Genomic DNA, 19,431 nt, shown 5'->3' with positions numbered 1-19,431 from the left:
CCTCCATCTTCTTCTCATCCATATACCTGTCCAACCTTTTCTTAAATAATACAATTGACTCCGCCGCCACTATTTCTCCCGGAAGATCATTCCACATGGCTACCACTCTCTGAGTAAAGAAGTTCCCCCTCATGTTACCTCTAAACCTCTGCCCCTTAATTCTTAACTCATGTCCTCTTGTTTTAATCTTTCCTCCTCTTAACGGAAATAGTCTATCCACATCCACTCTGTCTATCCCTTTCATAATCTTAAATACTTCTATCAAATCCCCTCTCAACCTTCTACGCTCCAAAGAATAAAGACCTAATCTGTCCAATCTCTCCCTATACTCTAGATGCTTAAACCCAGGTAACATTCTGGTAAACCTTCTCTGCACTCTCTCCACTCTGTTTATATCCTTCCTATAATTAGGCGACCAGAACTGCACACAGAACTCCAAATTAGGCCGCACCAACGTCTTATACAATCTCTACATCACCTCCCAACTCCTATATTCCATGCAATGATTGATAAAGGCCAGCATACTAAAAGCCTTCTTCACCACCCTATTCACGTGAGTTTCTACCTTCAGGGAATGATGTACCGTTACTCCTAAATCTTTCTGCTCTTCTGTATTCATCAATGCTCTCCCATTTACCACGTATATCCTATTCTGATTCTTCTTACCAAAATGAAGCACCTCACACTTATCAGCATTAAATTCCATCTGTCATTTTTCAGCCCACTTTTCTAAGCAGCCCAAATAAATCCTTGAAAACCTTCTTCATTATCCACTATTCCACCTATCTTAGTATCGTCTGCATATTTACTAATCCAATTCACCACCCCATCATCTAGATCATTAATGTATATAACGAACAACAATGGGCCCAATACAGATCCTTGAGGCACACCACTGGTCACCGGCCTCCAACCTGACAGACAATTATCCACTACCACTCTCTGGCCTCTCCCTTTCAGCCAATGTTCAATCCATTTGACTATCTCAAAATTTATACCTAAAGACTGCACCTTCCTAACTAACCTTCCATGTGGTACCTTATCGAAGGCCTTACTGAAGTCCATATAGACAACATCCACTGTGCTACCCTCATCCACATTCCTAGTCACCTCTTCAAAAAATTCAATCAGATTGGTCAAACATGACCTTCCTCCCACAAATCCATGTTGAGTGCTCCTGATCAGACCCTGTCTATCCAGATGTTTATAAGTACTATCTCTAAGAATTTTCTCCATTAATTTACCTACCACAGACGTCAAACTTACAGGCCAATAGTTGCCAGGCTTCCTCCTTGAACCTTTTTTAAATAACGGAACCGCATGCGCAATGCGCCAATCCTCCGGCACTATCCCCATATCTAATGACATTTGGCTGGTTGTGCCTGTGGCCCTTCCCCAGGCACCTGTATAAAGGTAGTGCAGGGCAACCGAACAGTATGGATGTGCTTGTGTTCTTAAGTGAATAAAAGCCTATTGGTTTCTACACAATAGTCTTTCAAGTAATTGATGATGCATCAGTGTCTCCTAATAGGACGGCTTACAGTCTTACATTTCACACACAAACATGTCCATCAAAATTAATCATACCACATGGATGCAATCTGATAGTCCCAAAAATGCCACTGAAATGTATTATGCTTACATGATAAGAGTGCAAACTAATAAATGACTTTGTACTCTGAATGAAGTAAAACACTTTCAAGCATTTGGATGCCTGCTGACATTTTTCCATACCTTAATGAAGGGCTCAAACCCAAAACGTCAGTTATGTATCTTTATCTTTGCTATAGAAAGGATACTGTGTGACCTGCTGAGTTTCTCCAGCATTGTGTTTTTTCAGGTACTTCGATTGTCCTGTAAAAATAAATTTCAAGCACCAATTGATATCAACAATGAGGTAGCTTCGATAAAATCAGTAAAACCCTGTGAAAGGCTGGAACATGGAAGGAGGGATTTTATTTGAACAAATGAATGTGGGCTGCGGCCTGATACCAGCAGGCAGGAACAATTCATTACAGCCAGGAGCCCACAGCTGAGTTCCCACTCTCCCATATAGTCAGTGGGACCGTGCATAAAATCACAGGTGAAGGAAGAGAGATAGGAGGCACACAGTTTGTTGAGGCTAAAATATGATTCTGAACACATCCTGTTGAGCAGTTTCAGTGGGAGAAAAAGAATGGGCGCTGTTTCAGGCTAGAGCCTCCTCTTGTTGAAGTGTTCTGGTCCGAAACATCGACCCTTTTTATTCTGCCACTGATGCTGTTCGGCCCACTGAGATTTTCCAGCAGTTTATATTTAGAAGGAAGAGGGATAGTCTGTCATTAGAAAGAGGAGAGGAGAGAAGGAATGGACACCCTGTGAGATTTGCAAGTTATGCTGTCTCTCTATACCCAAAAGAAAACCTAATAAACAAAGTTATAACGTATGTCTGGCACCCAGTGGTATTTCTGCTGATTCTGCTCCCAGCTCAGATCTCACGTTGCTATTGGCTGATGACATCATCAGAGCAGATCTGCATATTTAAATATATTAAAATATATGTAAATACATATGTAAAACCTTGATTATTATCATATACATTGTACATAATATGCACCAAAATTCTGACATGCTACAACTGATCAGGAATTTCACAAGAAAAAATAACTACAAAAGTGTACACTAATTTAAGACTGATACTAAATACAAAAGAGAGGATAGTTAGGCAGATTGACAGATACCATAGTGCAAGAATAAAAATGTTGCACTGCAGTAGTTCAGTCCATTTTGTGATGTTGGAGCAGTTCATGATTCGTGTAGCAAGATGAGGTTCAAGATCCTAATGGCTGTTGGAAGGAAATTGTTCTTGAACCTGCTGGTCTTCAAGCTTCTGTCTGAACATAGAAATGAGAAGACCTTGTGACCACACTGATGGAGACCCTTTATGTTGTTGGCTGTCTTGAGGCAACGCCTCACATAGATGTTTTCAATGGATGGGAAGTCAACCCAATCAGGTTCTTGGTTTCCATTCTGTATTCTGACTCAACATTTTCACTTATTCTGCCGACAATGATGGTGTTGTCAGTGAATGTAGAGATTGCATGGGAGCAGAACTACACTGTCACAATTATACAGGGAATAGAGCAGGGGACTAACCACACAACCTTGGGGGTTCTCCTGTGAGGATGGTCAGTGAGGAGAAGGTGATGTTCCTTAATCGCACTGATTGTGGGTTTACAATGAGGAAATCAAGGATCCAATTGCAGAGGGACAGACAAGGTCCAGATTCTTTAGTTTGCTCAAGAATGTGGCTGGTAGCAGTGTTGAGTTGTCGTCAATGAATAACAACCTGATGCAGGTGCTCTTGTGGTCCATTCAATTTAATTGAAGGAGGGCCAGCCAGCGATATGGCATTTGCCATTGACCTGCTGTGATATAGCCAAATTGAAATGCATCCAGGTTTGTCCTGAGAGAGGAGTTGACCTATCTCTCAAAGCACTTCATCATGGTAGATGTAAGTGCCTCCAGCAAATACTCATTGAGGCAGGTCACCGTGCTCTTCTAATGAACCAATGAATTTCCTTTTGAAGTTTTGATATTATATAAAAATATCATCGTGACAATGGAGAAATCAGGGATCGTTGGCTGTATCGGCTTTAATTGGTGGGAGGATGATTACAGAGGAAATGTGTTCTCCAGGTATTCAGTAGCACACAGATAACAGTTATTATACTTAATGGGATCTAACAATCCATAATGTGATTTAAACAATATTTTTTTAATACCACAAAAGCTGCCTTTCCGTGTAATCCTCACAGGATAGTGTAAAATAAATTCACTGTTCCTTGCCTTGTTAAATTACTTCATGCTGCTGCCCAACTGAAATGAATAGCCAGCACAGTAGCAAAGACTGCTCTTCAGTGGTTTGAACATGGCTGCAGAGCTACATACCAATTCCATGAACCTCAAGCAATCAATTGACTGTCGGAGGAAATGAGCAAGTACAGAACTCATTGCATCTGTGTCTATAAGCAGCATGTGATGACAGAATATCATGACCTAGTGTATTTTTCAGTATTCATTACTGGAGACACCTCTTTTATCAAGTTTCCATCCTTAGCCAGGCCACCTCGAAAAGCACTCATGTATTCTTGACGACAAGAAAGATAAAACAGAAGAAGATACTGACGTGCGATATCCACATTCCTTGCAGAATATATACAAAGAGAGATTTCAACTCTCTGGATTAGGAGCTAGATTACAGTAGGGAAAAGGAGAGGCAAATTAGAGAGAAATAAACCGTCGTAAGCATCATGTTTTGAGGTGATTAGCATCATTCAACCATGGAGTCTTTTGGTTTGCTTTCAATGAATTAAAATCAGAAAACCTCATGCTCAAATCTATCACGCATTCACATTTATTAATTATGGTCCAGAAGGGTTTGTGTTCTGTCTTAGATAAAGCATTTAGACTTGTTTATACCAACTTTTTAAAAAATAACTTGATGTGCTTTGCAAATTATAATAAACTAGATATTATTTTGACACTACAACAAAGCAAACCAAACATCCAATTGTTTTCTCTTCAAGCACCAGGAACATTTTTTTTCTAAAATGCAGAATGTTACTTCTGCTGCACACTGTAAAAAGAGCAAATTTAAGAAAATCTGCAGCATTAATTAGGTAATATTTTATGTTACTGCATTATTATGAAGTAGAATGTAATGCTTTAGCTTTCATTGTCTTCTATTATTCCATACCAATCATCTAGGCAGGTTCAGGTTTACTTGTTCAATAATTCAAGAAATTTTAGCAGTAACTGCCTGGTCTATAATAGCCAGATGTAAGTGAGATTGAATTGCAATGCACAAAAATCATAAACTAGAATCTGGCTTCATCAGCCTTATTCAGATTCAGGTTGCCAACCTTGGACATATTCCTAGAATTTTCATCACAAGCTCTACAACTATCCCATCCATGGGCTGCTATCAGTACTTGCCGAGGAATTAGATTTCAAAGATTTTTAGTGAGTTTATTGCCAACTGCATTTGCCCTGTTGCAACATCTGTCTTTGTCAGTGACAACAGAAGAGCAGCATTTGCAATTTTGCATTATGTGCTCTATGGTTTACACTATCAGGGGTGGCCAACCTTTTAATTTTTCATTTAGACATACAGCACGGTAACAGGCCATTTTGGCCCTCGAGTCCGTGCCGTCCAATTAACCTACACCTCCAGTACGTACTTGTCGGCCGAAATGGTCTGTGCTGTATGTCTAAATTAAAAGGTTGGCCACCCATGCTCTAGATGAACAAGAAATGTTAAAGACCATATCTTTTAGATCCCATTTCTGTCATTAAGACACTTTGATGATATCATCATAAATATGAAATATAAGACGGAAATAACACCCATGCTAGGATTATTCCCGACAAAAAAGAGCCTGATCTAATTTCTCACGGCTTGATTTTTGCATAATAAATAGCCTCAAATGACTTTTTTTCCCTGATCTAGTTTCTGCGCTACTGAGCTCCCAGGTCATTTTGAAGCATCTCATCTGATTGCATGATTCAGATTTCAGATTTATTGTCATAGTACATTCATGACATCACAGACAACCCTAAGATTTTTTTTCCCCTTGGCTGTGAACCGAACATCTGTTTTATTTTCCTCAATCTCCAGTGATTTTACTAGTTGCAAACTGTTTTTTAAAAAAATCTTCATGACCATTTGATTTTTTTTCTGGTAAATTGCAACAGGCATTCCAGAGATTAACTGTTAATATCTGCAGCAGTTGTGGAAGTTAACAACCTGCCTTATCAACTCGGAAGTCATAGAGTCATTCCGCTGTACAGCACAGGAAATGGCAGTTCAGCTCAATCATCCATGCCAACCATGATGCCCAGCAGTTTTAATTCCATTTGTCTGCACTAGACATTTATTGCTCACTCCTTTCCTATCCAAGTACCAATCCAAATGCCTTTTTGGTGTTGTTATTATACCTGCCTTTAACATTTCCTCTGCCGACTCATTCAATATAATCACCACTTTCTGGGTGAAAATTTTGCCTAAAGGTTGGATCAGCTGCAAAGTGTTTATTTTTCTCCATAAAGGCAAAAGAAAAATGCCTAAAATTGCATACCTATTCTAAAAATTAGAATCTGGTTAAATGGAACTTGCCACGTTTACAATAAATTGTATGGGCTATTCTTTTTCAATATTTTTATTAACATTGAAATTTCACATCCAAAAACACAGAGTACATACAGATACATGTTAAAAGTCAAAAAGATACATTACACTTAAATCATATCATTTCATCCAAGGTACCCCACATTTTAATCAAATAGATTATATTGATATTTTATTACTTTATTATAAAAAAGGGAAAATCCAAACCCACTACCAAGAAAGAAGCTGTTTGGGCAAAATAAAAGGAAGGCAGAATCCTTTACAGAATGATAAATTACCTAATTAGTCAATAGTTCTACCTTCATAACAAATCAAAAATTATAAAAGTAATTCAAAAAGGGTCCCCACAGTGTTTGAAAATTTTAATTCAAATCAGAAATTGACCATCTATCTTTAAATGAAAATAGGACATGATGTCACATAGCCATTTAGTATGATTAGGCTGGGGAATAATTGTATGGGCTACTAAGATCTGGTGATTTCCGAAGGAAGTCTTGTCTCAACTATTCAACAATTGCTTGAGTAGATAAGTCTGTGAAAGGATGGAAGAGGTAAATATAATTTTAGAAAGGGAATTTTAGAGCATAGAGGGTTTTGCAGATGAGGTTATGAAGTCAAAATAGAAGATTTTAAGATTATAAGACTGGTGGAAACTACAAAAATGAGGTGGTGCCATGGAGGAGATTGAGACTTTTATAGCCAAGGTGCATCTTAACTGGGAACAGCGGATGAAGAAGACAATGAGGACATAAGAAGCAGTGACTCAAATTGGGTTAATTAGGGAAAGTGAGGACATGATTAATAGTAGCTATAGAGAGAGATAGTCAAGAGCACCTCTGGGACAATCCCCCTCAGAAATCGGTATATCATTTTAGAGACTGTTGGAGAGGTTGACCTGATGGCAAACGGGTCTCTGGCACTATACCAGATGCCATGGTAAAAGCGAAAAGAGGAGAATAGACAAGAAATTCTGCGAGCATGACAGGGCTATCCGGATGGTGTGCTGCTTCCATGGAGCCAAGGTGTGGGATGTCTCAGGTTGGGTCCAGCCAGAAGTCTTGGTAAATGTTGGTACCAATGACATAGACAGAAAAAGGGAGGAGGTCCTGAAGGAAGATGACAGGGTGTTGGGAAGAAAATTGAAAAGAAGGACCTTCAGGATAGTGCCACGTGCTAATTATGACAAGACTAGCAGAATTATGCAGATGATTGTGTGGCTACGAGACTGGGTTTCAAATTCTTGGATCATTGAGATCTATTTTGAGGGAGGTATGACCTATACAAAAAGGCTGGGATACACCTGAACTCAAAGGGTATCAATATCCAGGTGGGGATGTTTAATATAGCTATTAGGGAGGGTTTCAGGGGGAAGGGAACCAAGGCGTTAGAGTAGAGTAAGATGACAAAAAGGACTGGCAGGTGAAAAGGACAGGACAATTTGTTGTGCCATAGAAATACAGCAAAATCGGTAACCTATTCTAAGTAGGTCTAAGTGTACAATACTAAATATACATAGCATTAGAAATAAAGTAGATGACCTTGTTGTACAGCTACAGACTGAAAGATAATGACATTGTGGCCATCACCGAGACATGACTTAATGATGGATGTGATTGGGAGCTGAATGTCCAAGGGTACACAGAGTACAGAAAAGATAGGCAGGTAGGTAGAAGGGGTGGTATGGCCTTGATGGTAAGCAATAATATTATATCAATAGAAAGAAGGGACATAGAGTCAGAAGTAGTAGAATCCTTGAGTTAAGAAATGGCAACAGTAAAAGGACCCTAATAGCAGTTATATACAGGCTCCCAAACAGCAGCCAGGAGGTGGACTACAAGTTACAGCTGGAAATAGAAAAAGCGTGTGAGAAGGAAAATTTCAAAATAATTATGGGGGATTTTAACATGAAAGGGGATTGGGAAAGTCAGGAAGGTACTGGATCTCAGGAGAGAGAGTTTGTTGAATGCCTATGGGATGGGTTTTTGGAACAACTTGTCGATAAACCCACCAGAGGATCAGTGGTTTTAGATTGGGTGCTGTGTAATGAACCAGAGGAGATTAGGGAACGAAAGGTAATGGAACCCTTAGGAAGTAGAGATCATAACATGATAGAGTTCAGTTTCAAATTTGAAAAGGAAAAGCTGATATCAGGTGTGTCAATATTTCAGTGGAACAAAGGGAATTACAGTGGTATGAGAAAGGAACCGGCCCGTTGACTGGAAAAGTAAGCTAATGGAGGGATGGAAGAGCAGAATTAGATGATATTTCTACAAGAAATAATGAAAGTGCAGGATCGATAAATTCAAAAAAAAAAGAAAATTATGAATGAAAACAATGACACAAATGTGGCTAACAAGAGAGGTTGGGGCTAAATTAAAAGCAAAAGGGAGGGCATACAAGGAATCAAAAATTAGTGGGAAAATCAAGGTCTGGGAAACTTTTAAAAACTTACAGAAAGGAATTAAGAAAGACATTAGGGAAGAAAAGATAAATTATGAAAGGAAGTTGGCAAATACACAAAAGGTCACTGAGTTTTTTTTTAATATGTGAAGAGTTAAAGAGAGACACAGATAGATATAGGACTGATTGAAAATTATGCTGGAGAAATTATAATGGGTAACAAAAAGATGGCAGAGGAACTAAATGAGTATTTTGCATCAGTGTCTTCCTGTGGAAGACAATAGCAATATACCTGATGAGGTCTCAGGAAATAGAACTAAGTGCCATCAAGATTACTAGAGAGAAAGTGCTTGGTAAACTAAATGGACTAAAGATAGATAAATCTCCCAGACCGGATGAGGTGCACACATGGATTGTGAAGGAAGTGGCTTTAGAGACTGTGGAAGTATTAGAAATGATTTTCCAGGAATCAATGGACTCTTGCATGGTTCTGGAGGACTGGAAGGTTGTAAATGTAGTTCTACTGCTTAAGAAAGGAGTGAGGCAGAAAAAAGAAAATTACACACAGTGTAATTAGTCTGACATTGGTTCTTGGAAAGTTATTGTAGCCGATCCTCAAAGAGAGGTCATGAAATACGTTGAGGTGCAAAGGTCCAAGCCAGCATGGTTTCAAGAAGGGAAGATCTGGCTGACCAACCTCTTGGAATTTTTTGGGGTAATCTCAAGTAGGATGGACAAGGGAGAGGCTGTGGATGTTGTGTATTTGGATTTTCAAAAGGCTTTCAATAAGGTGCTGCATAAGATGCTGTGTAATAAGATGAGAGCGCATGGAATTACCAGAAAGAGATTGGGTGAAGCATTGGCTGATAGGCAGAAACCAAAGGGTGGGAATAAAGTGATCCTGTTCTGGTTGGTTGCCAGTTACTAGTGGTTGGTGTTGGAGCCACTTCTTTTTACAATTTATATTGATGATAAGATTATGGTTTAAATGGTTTTGTGGCTAAGTTTGCAGATGACACCAAGATGGATGGAGGAGCAGGAAGTGTTAAAGAAACCGAAAGGTTGCAGAGAGACTTGGACAGTTTAGGAGAGTGGACAAAGAAATGGCAGATGAGATACAACGTTGATAAATGTACAGTTGTATATTTTGGAAGAAGAAATAAACAGGCAGATTATTAGTTATATGGTGAAAAAATTCAAAATTCAGAAGTGCATAGGAACTTGGAGGTTAACCTGGTTAACCACCAGGTTGGATTGGCAGTAAAGAAAGTGAATACTATTTTGGCATTCGTTTCAAGAGGATGAGGGTAGCACAGTGGATATTGTCTATAAGAATAAGGAATTGTTGATGAACATCTATGGGGCACTGGTGAGACCTCATTTGGAGTACTGTGTGCAATTTTGAGCCCCTTATCTTAGAAGGGATGTAATGGTGTTGGAGAGAGTACAGAGAAGATTTATGAGGATGATTCCTGGAATCCAAGGGCTAACATATGAGGATCATTTATCAGCTCTTGGACTGTATTCACTGGAGTATAGAAGAATGAGAGGGTATCTGATAGAAACATTTCAAATGCTGAAATGATAACATAACATAACATAACAATTACAGCACGGAAACAGGCCATTAGGCCCTTCTAGTCCGCACCGAACCAAACACCCCTTTCTAGTCCCACCTCCCTGCACAATGCCCATAACTCTCCATCTTCTTCTCATCCATATACCTGTCCAACCTTTTCTTAAATAATACAATTGACTCCGCTGCCACTATTTCTCCCGGAAGATCATTCCACATGGCTACCACTCTCTGAGTAAAGAAGTTCCCCCTCATGGTACCTCTAAACCTCTGCCCCTTAATTCTTAACTCATGTCCTCTTGTTTTAATCTTTCCTCCTCTTAACGGAAATAGTCTATCCACATCCACTCTGTCTATCCCTTTCATAATCTTAAATACTTCTATCAAATCCCCTCTCAACCTTCTACGCTCCAAAGAATAAAGACCTAATCTGTCCAATCTCTCCCTATACTCTAGATGCTTAAACCCAGGTAACATTCTGGTAAACCTTCTCTGCACTCTCTCCACTCTGTTTATATCCTTCCTATAATTAGGCGACCAGAACTGAACACAGAACTCCAAATTAGGCCGCACCAATGTCTTATACAATCTCAACATCACCTCTCAACTCCTATATTCCATGCAATGATTGATAAAGGCCAGCATACTAAAAGCCTTCTTCACCACCCTATTCACGTGAGTTTCTACCTTCAGGGAACGATGTACCGTCACTCCTAAATCTTTCTGCTCTTCTGTATTCCTCAATGCTCTCCCATTTACCACGTATGTCCTATTCTGATTCTTCTTACCAAAATGAAACACCTCACACTTATCAGCATTAAATTCCATCTGCCATTTTTCAGCCCACTTTTCTAAGCAGCCCAAATCCCTCTGCAATCCTTGAAAACCTTCTTCATTATCCACTATTCCACCTATCTTAGTATCGTCTGCATATTTACTAATCCAATTCACCACCCCATCATCTAGATCATTAATGTATATAACGAACATCAATGGGCCCAATTCAGATCCTTGAGGCACACCACTGGTCACCGGCCTCCAACCTGACAGACAATTATCCACTACCACTCTCTGGCCCCTCCCTTTCAGCCAATGTTCAATCCATTTGACTATCTCAAAATTTATACCTAAAGACTGCACCTTCCTAACTAACCTTCCATGTGGTACCTTATCGAAGGCCTTACTGAAGTCCATATAGACAACATCCACTGCGCTACCCTCATCCACATTCCTTGTCACCTCTTCAAAAAATTCAATCAGATTGGTCAAACATGACCTTCCTCCCACAAATCCATGTTGAGTGCTCCTGATCAGACCCTGTCTATCCAGATGTTTATAAGTACTATCTCTAAGAATTTTCTCCATTAATTTACCTACCACAGACGTCAAACTTACAGGCCGATAGTTGCCAGGCTTCCTCCTTGAACCCTTTTTAAATAACGAAACCACATGCGCAATGCGCCAATCCTCCGGCACTATCCCCATATCTAATGACATTTGGAAAATTACCGCCAGAGCCTCTGCTATTTCCTCCTTCACTTCCGTCAATGTCCTGGGGAAGATCCCGTCTGGTCCCGGAGACTTATCCACCTTTATATTCTTCAAAAGCCTTAAAACTACACCTTTTGTAATCTCTATATTCCCCATATTTACCCAATTTGCTTTTTTTATCTCACATCTCCCAATATCCTTCTCCTTAGTGAATACCGAAGAAAAGAAACTGTTCAATATCTCCCCCATTTCTCTAGGCTCCACACACAGTTTTCCCACTCTGATTTTCTAAGGGACCAATTTTGTCTCTAGCTTTCCTCTTACCATTAACATATTTGTAGAACTCTTTTGGATTAGTTTTCACCCTGCTTGCCATAGTTTTCTCGTACCTTCTTTTAGCTTTCCTAATTCCTCTCTTAAGATTCCTCTTACATTCAATGTATCTTTCAAACATCTCCTTAACTCCATGCTTCTTATATCTAATGTACGCCTCCCTTTTTCTTCGAACCAAGTTTCCAATATTCCTTGAAAACCACGGCTCTCTCAAACCTTTTGCCCCTCCTTTTAACCTAACAGGAACATAAAGCTTTTGCACTCTCATTGGACAGAGTAGATATGAATTAGATGTTTCCTTTGGTGGGTGAGTCCAGGACAAGAGAGAACAGTCTGAGAATTAGAGGGTACCCATTTAAAACAGAGATGAGGAAAAATCTCTTTAGCCAGAGGGTCATGGATTTGTGGAATTCATTACCACATACAGCTGTGGAGCCCTGATAATTGGGGGAGTTTAAGGAGGAGATTGATAGGTATCTAATTAGTCAGGGTATCACGGGATATGGGTAAAAGGCCGGAAATTGGAACTAGATGTGAGAATGGTTTAGCCCATGGTGGAGTGCTAGATCAGACTCAATGGGCTAAATGGCCTACTTCTGTTCCTTTATTTAGTGATCTTGTGGAATTTTCAGAGACAGGAATCAATTCAGTGATTCTACAATGAGTCGAATCTCAACAAAAACTCAAGTGATCACATTCTGATTTCCATCATTTATATCCTTCTGCACCCAAAGACGAGATCAACAATATCAGATAATCAAGAACTCCAATGTTTGCATTTTTATCTCTGCCAAAATATTGTTATCTTGCACTCTTAGTCTTCTGCTGTTCTCCAACTCAACCTTACATTTCCACTTTCTCTTTTTCCAGTTTTTATCCTCAGTTTGCTTTTGTATTGCAAAGGTGGAAATAGGGTTTTGTCGATGAACATTGCTCATTGACAAACCTCCGTGTGCAGTTTCATGTTGTTGATTAAACAAGCACTTCTCATAAAGCACTGGACACAATCTGGACTGAAATTGCATTTAGCAAGTAGACAGATAATGCATCAAGGAGTACCAAGTAGTACATATGGATAAAAGTCAAGATATTCCAACAACAAATTCATTCTTCATTTGGTATGCAGGTTTGGACTCTGCTCATAAAATGTACAACTCAGAGGGTGCTTGTAACCAGCATTCTTCCGATTTCAAATTCTATGTGTAAAATATCTTATTATTTACTGACTGTTTCAGACTAGCCAGCATAAGTCTCTTACCTTGAATTGCATTCACAGTAAATATTTTAAAAGAGAGGAGTTGAAAGGTCTGTGGAAAGATTTCACAAATAAAATATTGGTTGTCATGCAAGGTAGTGGTATGTAAGTTAATATATTCATCATTATGTGTCATAAATCATCAGTTGCCTCATTAGGAGGGCCCGATGATTCCTGACGCTTTTGTCCATGATCACAGTTTCTGTGTGGGCATGCCATTCGCAAAGGAGGATCCAAGAGTTTGGGGTGACAAGAATTGGCAGTTGTTTGCAGGTTGTGAGTAGAAGACTACATATTTTCAAATACATTGAATCCTATGATGGATTGGAAGTTGGGACAAACAAAGAAATTGTGTGGCAGTGGAAGATTAAACTGAATAGCACTCACTGGTAATCTTAATGAGTTTCTCAGCTTCCATATGTTTGCTTTCCTCTTCCTTGGTTAAAATTACTTTCCCAACTACATCACATATGAGTATGTTCTTAAGTGAGTAGATCCTTTTCAATTCCATGTTCCCTGCATTGTTCAACTCAAATTACTTCCCAAGTTTGCATTTGATGCATTAGTCAAGCCTAATATAGAGCAAAGCCTATATGTAGCATTCTTTAGCATTTTATAGGTCATTCTTTGGTCTTGACAATTATTATCAATTGTACTTCACTGGAGAGTGGTGGCACTCACTACTGCTTGGATTGGTTCTGATCATAAGGTGTCCTGTGACATGCAGAAAAAAAATATTTTTCTGCAAAGGACATGGAATACCCAGCAGAGAAATGGGACTTGGCCCAATCAATTCAAGAGGACATTTGGGCTTCACATCCAACACTCCCAGCATAACCTTCTATTCCCTTCTCCTTCATGTACACAGTTATCCTCAGTTCTCTTCAACCAATCCAAGCAGTAGTGAGTGCCAATGTGTCACCACTCTCCAGCGAAGTACAATTGATGATAGTTGTCGAGATCAAAGAATGACCATAAAATGCTACATGTAGGCTTAGCTCTATGTTATGCTTGACTACTGCATAATATTTCCACGGACAATTTTGAGATCACTCAAATACATTCCCACTTCTCTTACAGCGATCGCTCACTGTGTACACATTTTTCAAGAATGCATTGCCTAGCATTTATCTACATGGCAAAGAAGATTGAGTAGGAACATGATGCAGGTTTCTACAATACTTAGACAAATGGATAATGTAGGAGTAAGCAGGTTATTTCATTCTGACTGTGATTGCAGAACTGTAAAACATTAGTAGAGTAAATGCTGTTTAATCAGGACATCTCAGAAGAAACTAATTTATCCTGAATCACCAATCACTCCACAGAAAAAAGGAAATGCATTAATTTCTGCTTTCAGTCTTCTGAGACTGCAAGCATTTTAGTCACTCCTGATGCTCTGCTCTGCGCAAAGGAGTTGAATCTCACAGCTGGCTGAAATGTCATCTGCAGTAGAACAGCAGGCATCCCAACTAATAGGATGAGCTGACTGGCTCATCAACATTATTGAAGGCCTTCAGTTTGCAGCAGGTTTTCCTTTACAGTTGATGCACTGCTTATCAATGACACTTATCAAATATCTGCCTATAAACACCAACTAGTTTGGAAGATTTTAAATAAGCTTTACCAGCAGAATAATATGTTAAAATAAGTTGGTTATATAACTGGTTTCATCATTAGGGATTAACATTTCAGGTCAATTACCATTCAGTATGTTACCAGTTCTTATGGAAGATAATTAATCTGAAAAATTCGCTCTGTTTCTTTCATCACAGATGCTCCCTGACTTGCTGACTATTTCCAGTATTTTTGTTTAATTGAAGTGTTCAGTGACTTGCAGGTCTGGCACTTTTTTCTTCTCTCTCCCTCTCCTCATTCATCTTCTTCCACTTCCATCTCCTCCAGATAGATCAGCTGCAATTAACAAGCCGTCTCCATCCTGACAGCCAGTACCAATGTCATCATTCAACTCTCTTGGTCACTACTGTATCACAGATAGTTTCTTTACTTTTCCTTTCCTTCCCTTTCTCTGCAAGTTAAAAGATTTCTAACTTTTCCCAGTTCTAGTGACAGATCATAAACCTGAAATATTAAGTCTGTTTTCTTCTGTACAAATGTTGGATAATTTGATCAGTTTCTGTTTTTATTGTAAATAAATTGAAGTGCTAAAGATATTTGACCTGTATGGGACTGGAGATGGGTGATAACTCTACATATAAAAATTAAAGACTCCTGTGAAATGGTGTTTACTAGATACTCTATTCAAGTTAGCCAATCATGTAAACTGCTGAATATATTATCTTGGAAATAATAAGCAATAAGGATAATTTGAAAGAAATAATACTCTATGATGCAAGAAGTCATTCATAAATCTGCATTCAAGGAATCACAGTCCAAGGAAGATGTGACAAAATTTAATGAGTACAACATGGCGATGGCATTGCACGGGCTTCATGTACCCATGGAGAGTGAGGAGCGGAGACTCAGTGCACTTACCACCCAGTCCAACTGCCGACGACAGGCATTAAATGGCCTATTAAAGGAGCTGATAGTGGTTTATTTTAAAATCCTGCGACCGAGGGGACTGGGCCCAAGAAGGCAGTGCAGATGATCGGCAGTGGCCTTGAGGGATTGCATACTCTGGGGAAGCAGAGTACTGGAGCAGGCACTAGAAAACAGGGAGAACACACCCTGTTTGAACAGGAGAAGCAGAGGAGACGGCCTACAGGACTGTGACCATGCCTGCAGACTAGTGAGTTTGAAGAACACACAAGTGGTGGGCTCTTGCCATGGCGAGGAACCCACGCAGGCTATGGGCTGCTGACGACTGCGATCAAAGGACAACACACCAAGCAGTGGACTGGAGACTGGCTGAAAGGGTAATAGGTATCGGAACTGCCCATGTTGCAGCCGCTGAGGGCTTCCTGACTGTGTTTCGATCTTGAGCTTGGGTTGCCAATGGTTTGGACTAGAGTCTGTCTGGTTGCAGAGGCTGTGGGAACACTAGAATCCATGAACACCGACTCTGGGGAAACTCGCTTTTGCTTCTTTTTCTCTGACTTCAGGAGGCACCCAGCAATTTCTGCTAATGCTCAATCTAATGGCAGACGAAAGCAAATTTTGTGTAATATTACACTTGGGTTGTTACATGAAAATGAAGGAATCTTGAATGTATAGAGTAACATTTAAGTGTGCTAAATAACTAAAGTTTAGTTTATCACTTTAAATATGAAAAAAACTGAATTTCTCATTACTGCAGAAAGTTAACCCTTTTTAGGCAGTAAAATTATTAATAATTGTCATAATGTTTGCTAGATTTAAATAGCAATGGAAATGAAGTGATAGAAGCTCCAGTCTCAATTTTAACTCAGTCCTGAAGAGATGCAGAGACAAGACGAGACGGATAGCAGATGAAGATGAACCAGCTGGCCAGCAGTTGGGAACAGACTGTCATCAGGTAAATGACCCAGCGGAATTCACCCTGCAGGAGGTGAGGGTAGTCAACATTCTTATTATGAGATGGGAGGAACACATCTGGTTCTCCTGCTTACAAGGACAATAAAATCAAACAGCCTTCTCAAGCCCCACCTGTGCCTTGGACTGGCAGTGAAACCACAAATGTTAAACACAAGGTGTGATAATCTGCATCTGACCAAAATACATTGAGACCAAAGTGAAATACAGTGAAATCTGAGCAAGTCAATTTTCCTTGTCTCCTCGCCTTTTTGCACCCAATGAACAAATCCAACATTTGTGCTCTCCAAGTGAATGTTGAGCATGCATTTGGATCTTGAACTCCGCTGGTCTCTCTAAGCTCTCTGCAGGCCTTCAATTGATTGAATTTTCATCACCAAGCTAAAAGTTCCAGTGCTGAGATGCAGGGTAGTGTTTAATGTCTTTAGCTGTCTTCTGTTGAGCTTAGGGGTTGTGAAAAGATTCCATTTGTTTTAATTGTGGGAGTTTAATTTAGTTATTTATCTACCTAATACGACATGCCGAATGGTTGGCACATTTCCTGTATTTCAATAGCTACTACATTTTTGAAAAGTACTTCAGTGACTACACAGCACTTTGGGTTTAAATAAGAAAATCTGCAGATACCGAGGTCGAGTGAAATATACAAATATGCTGGAGAATCTCAGCAGCTCACACAGCCTCCATGGGCAGTAAAGGTTAACAAATGTGTTGGACTCAGCTACACATACCTGACAATGAGCCCGGGCCCAAAACGTTGGTTATCCTCTACTTCCTAAGGATGCTGTGTGACCTGAGTTTCTCCATCATATTTGTGTATTGCAGCATTTCAGGTTGTTCTGAAGTTGTGAACACCAGTACACATCTTTCTTCTATTAATTCTGTGGATGCACATTTTGTGTAAAGCCAGCCTCAATAGCCCGTGCCAGAAAACAGTAGGGATACACTAATCATAGTGATGTTGTCAATCAGGAGGTTAACACATTGGTCATTCATGTCAGGAGCATTGGTGTGAAGGTCAATTCTCTGCATAGAGAATACTTTGTGAAACTGAGTTCTTGGTGAATAGCTTTACCTCTTGGAAGTGCCCAAGAGAAGTTTGGACAAATTCAGTCCAAAGGATCAAAAATCAGACAGAGGCAATCCATGGAGGAAAATAAAGAGTGAAAATGCATTTCTAGTTCCTTTAGTTCACCCTTAAGACTTTTGTTTGAAATGAATTTAGGGATTTCCTCCTAGTTTCTAATGGTTGTATGATCAGATTACAAATCAGCTTCCAATTTCTTGCTGAATTATTTCTTTCTTTCTCTCACGACAAACATAAAAATGGAACATGGAAACACAGAGTATCTTAAAATATTAAAGCATCATTTTGAAACCCTGTTTAGGCAAAGTAAAATGCATTCTTGATTTGTACTGTCCCCTCCTGTATGTGTTGGGCCCTGTTCATTTTTAACTGAATGGAAACCTGTCTTATTTCAAATCTAAGCTACTGGATTTGAAATTGCTGAACACAATTTTTTGTTTACATTTAAAGGGCTTTGTGGTTCACGTCAGATTATAAAAGTTGAGTAAAGAGTGAAAGTTCCAAATGCAAGTTTCATTTAACAGCATTGCCAGGTTTTACTGTAACTTTGGACTGTAACCGATGTTGTCAGTCTCAGTGCTCTGTCCTTATTAATACACATTGCAGGTGCCATCTTTGCGGCCTCATCCTAAAGAGACAATCGGGTTGAATTGTTTGCTGCTTGGACATTGTCATCCATTATGAGGTATTAAGCAAAGATTACAACCTCCATGAAAACTGACTGCTTTATGGGGGGGGGGGTCCAGTTAATAATAAGATGCCTAAAGGGGGACCACAGAATATGAAGAAAGTTTCCCTTTCTACCCGATCGTAAAGCATAACATATGAGAATTTTGCACCTTTGATAAAAATTGACATGAGTTGTTGAAAATAACAAATCTTCTAAACTAAGAGGCATGTTCTTTACAGAATGGGCTGACAGGTAGGTGCTAGGGAGATCTCCATGTGGATATGAACCCCTATCCATGAATATATGCACTTTGGGAAAACCTTTGCAGGGTCAGCCTCTGAAGGTTGAGGAATCAGGCAGTGAAATTTCTCAATGATAATGTGGTTTGAGTGCCTTTCTAATGCAGCAGGCAGAAGAAACCTGTGATGTGGCAAAGCTCAGCTTGAAATGATCCAGTTAAGCCTAAGTGTGGGGTGATATTTGACATTATGACAGGCTCCAGATCTCAGTGAGGGCAAAGAACACTGTTTGAATGCAGTTGGGCCTTTAAACAGCATGGTTTCAGGGAACCCAGGATTAGTAAAAGCTAGTTGTTTGTGAGGAAGAACTGACCAGTGTGATTCAGGTGAACTTTGCATGTTGAATTACTATTCGTATCATTGGGAGAATTTTACATTGTAAAAAAAATACAAGGAAAGACAAAACTCATGCCAAATGAAAAATAAAGTGGATTTACCAATAAGTTCTGAAATACCCTGAAGTGTGCAAAATTGGCCTTCTCTGAGTTATTCAATTCCAAAATCGCGGCATTTTTTGTACTGTTTTTACAGGAGCGGATAGATGGCCTTTTGAAGTTAAATAAATTGTGCAGCAAGCAGCTTGTCAGTGTGCACCTTGTTTTATTTCATCTGTTGAAGCAACCTCAAAGGTATTTTTGAATCATTAGTAATTGATAAATCAACGGAAGAGGTAGGTT

General features: G+C 39.4%; 1 protein-coding gene across 10 annotated transcripts in view; it reads left to right on the top strand.

Moving 5' to 3' along the window:
• Window positions 1-19,431, top strand: part of LOC138735929 (teashirt homolog 2) — a 491,059-nt gene that overhangs the window by 409,488 nt on the left and 62,140 nt on the right. For 2 of the 10 annotated variants that reach the window (XR_011340015.1, XR_011340010.1), the window contains one exon: window positions 16,540-16,918. The exons of 5 other annotated variants lie outside the window; for them this stretch is intronic. The gene's annotated coding sequence lies outside the window, so the exon portion shown is untranslated. Of the gene's footprint in view, window positions 1-13,531; window positions 13,614-16,539; window positions 16,919-19,285; window positions 19,373-19,431 lie in introns of those variants that run through there. 3 more of the 10 variants (XR_011340007.1, XR_011340017.1, XR_011340006.1) reach the window with 3 other exon arrangements.

This window comes from Narcine bancroftii, chromosome 6, assembly GCF_036971445.1.
Source record: "Narcine bancroftii isolate sNarBan1 chromosome 6, sNarBan1.hap1, whole genome shotgun sequence".
In the NCBI taxonomy this organism is placed as follows: domain Eukaryota; kingdom Metazoa; phylum Chordata; class Chondrichthyes; order Torpediniformes; family Narcinidae; genus Narcine; species Narcine bancroftii.
Note: the sequence above shows the minus strand (reverse complement) of the source record. Positions and strands in the feature narration are given on the sequence as shown.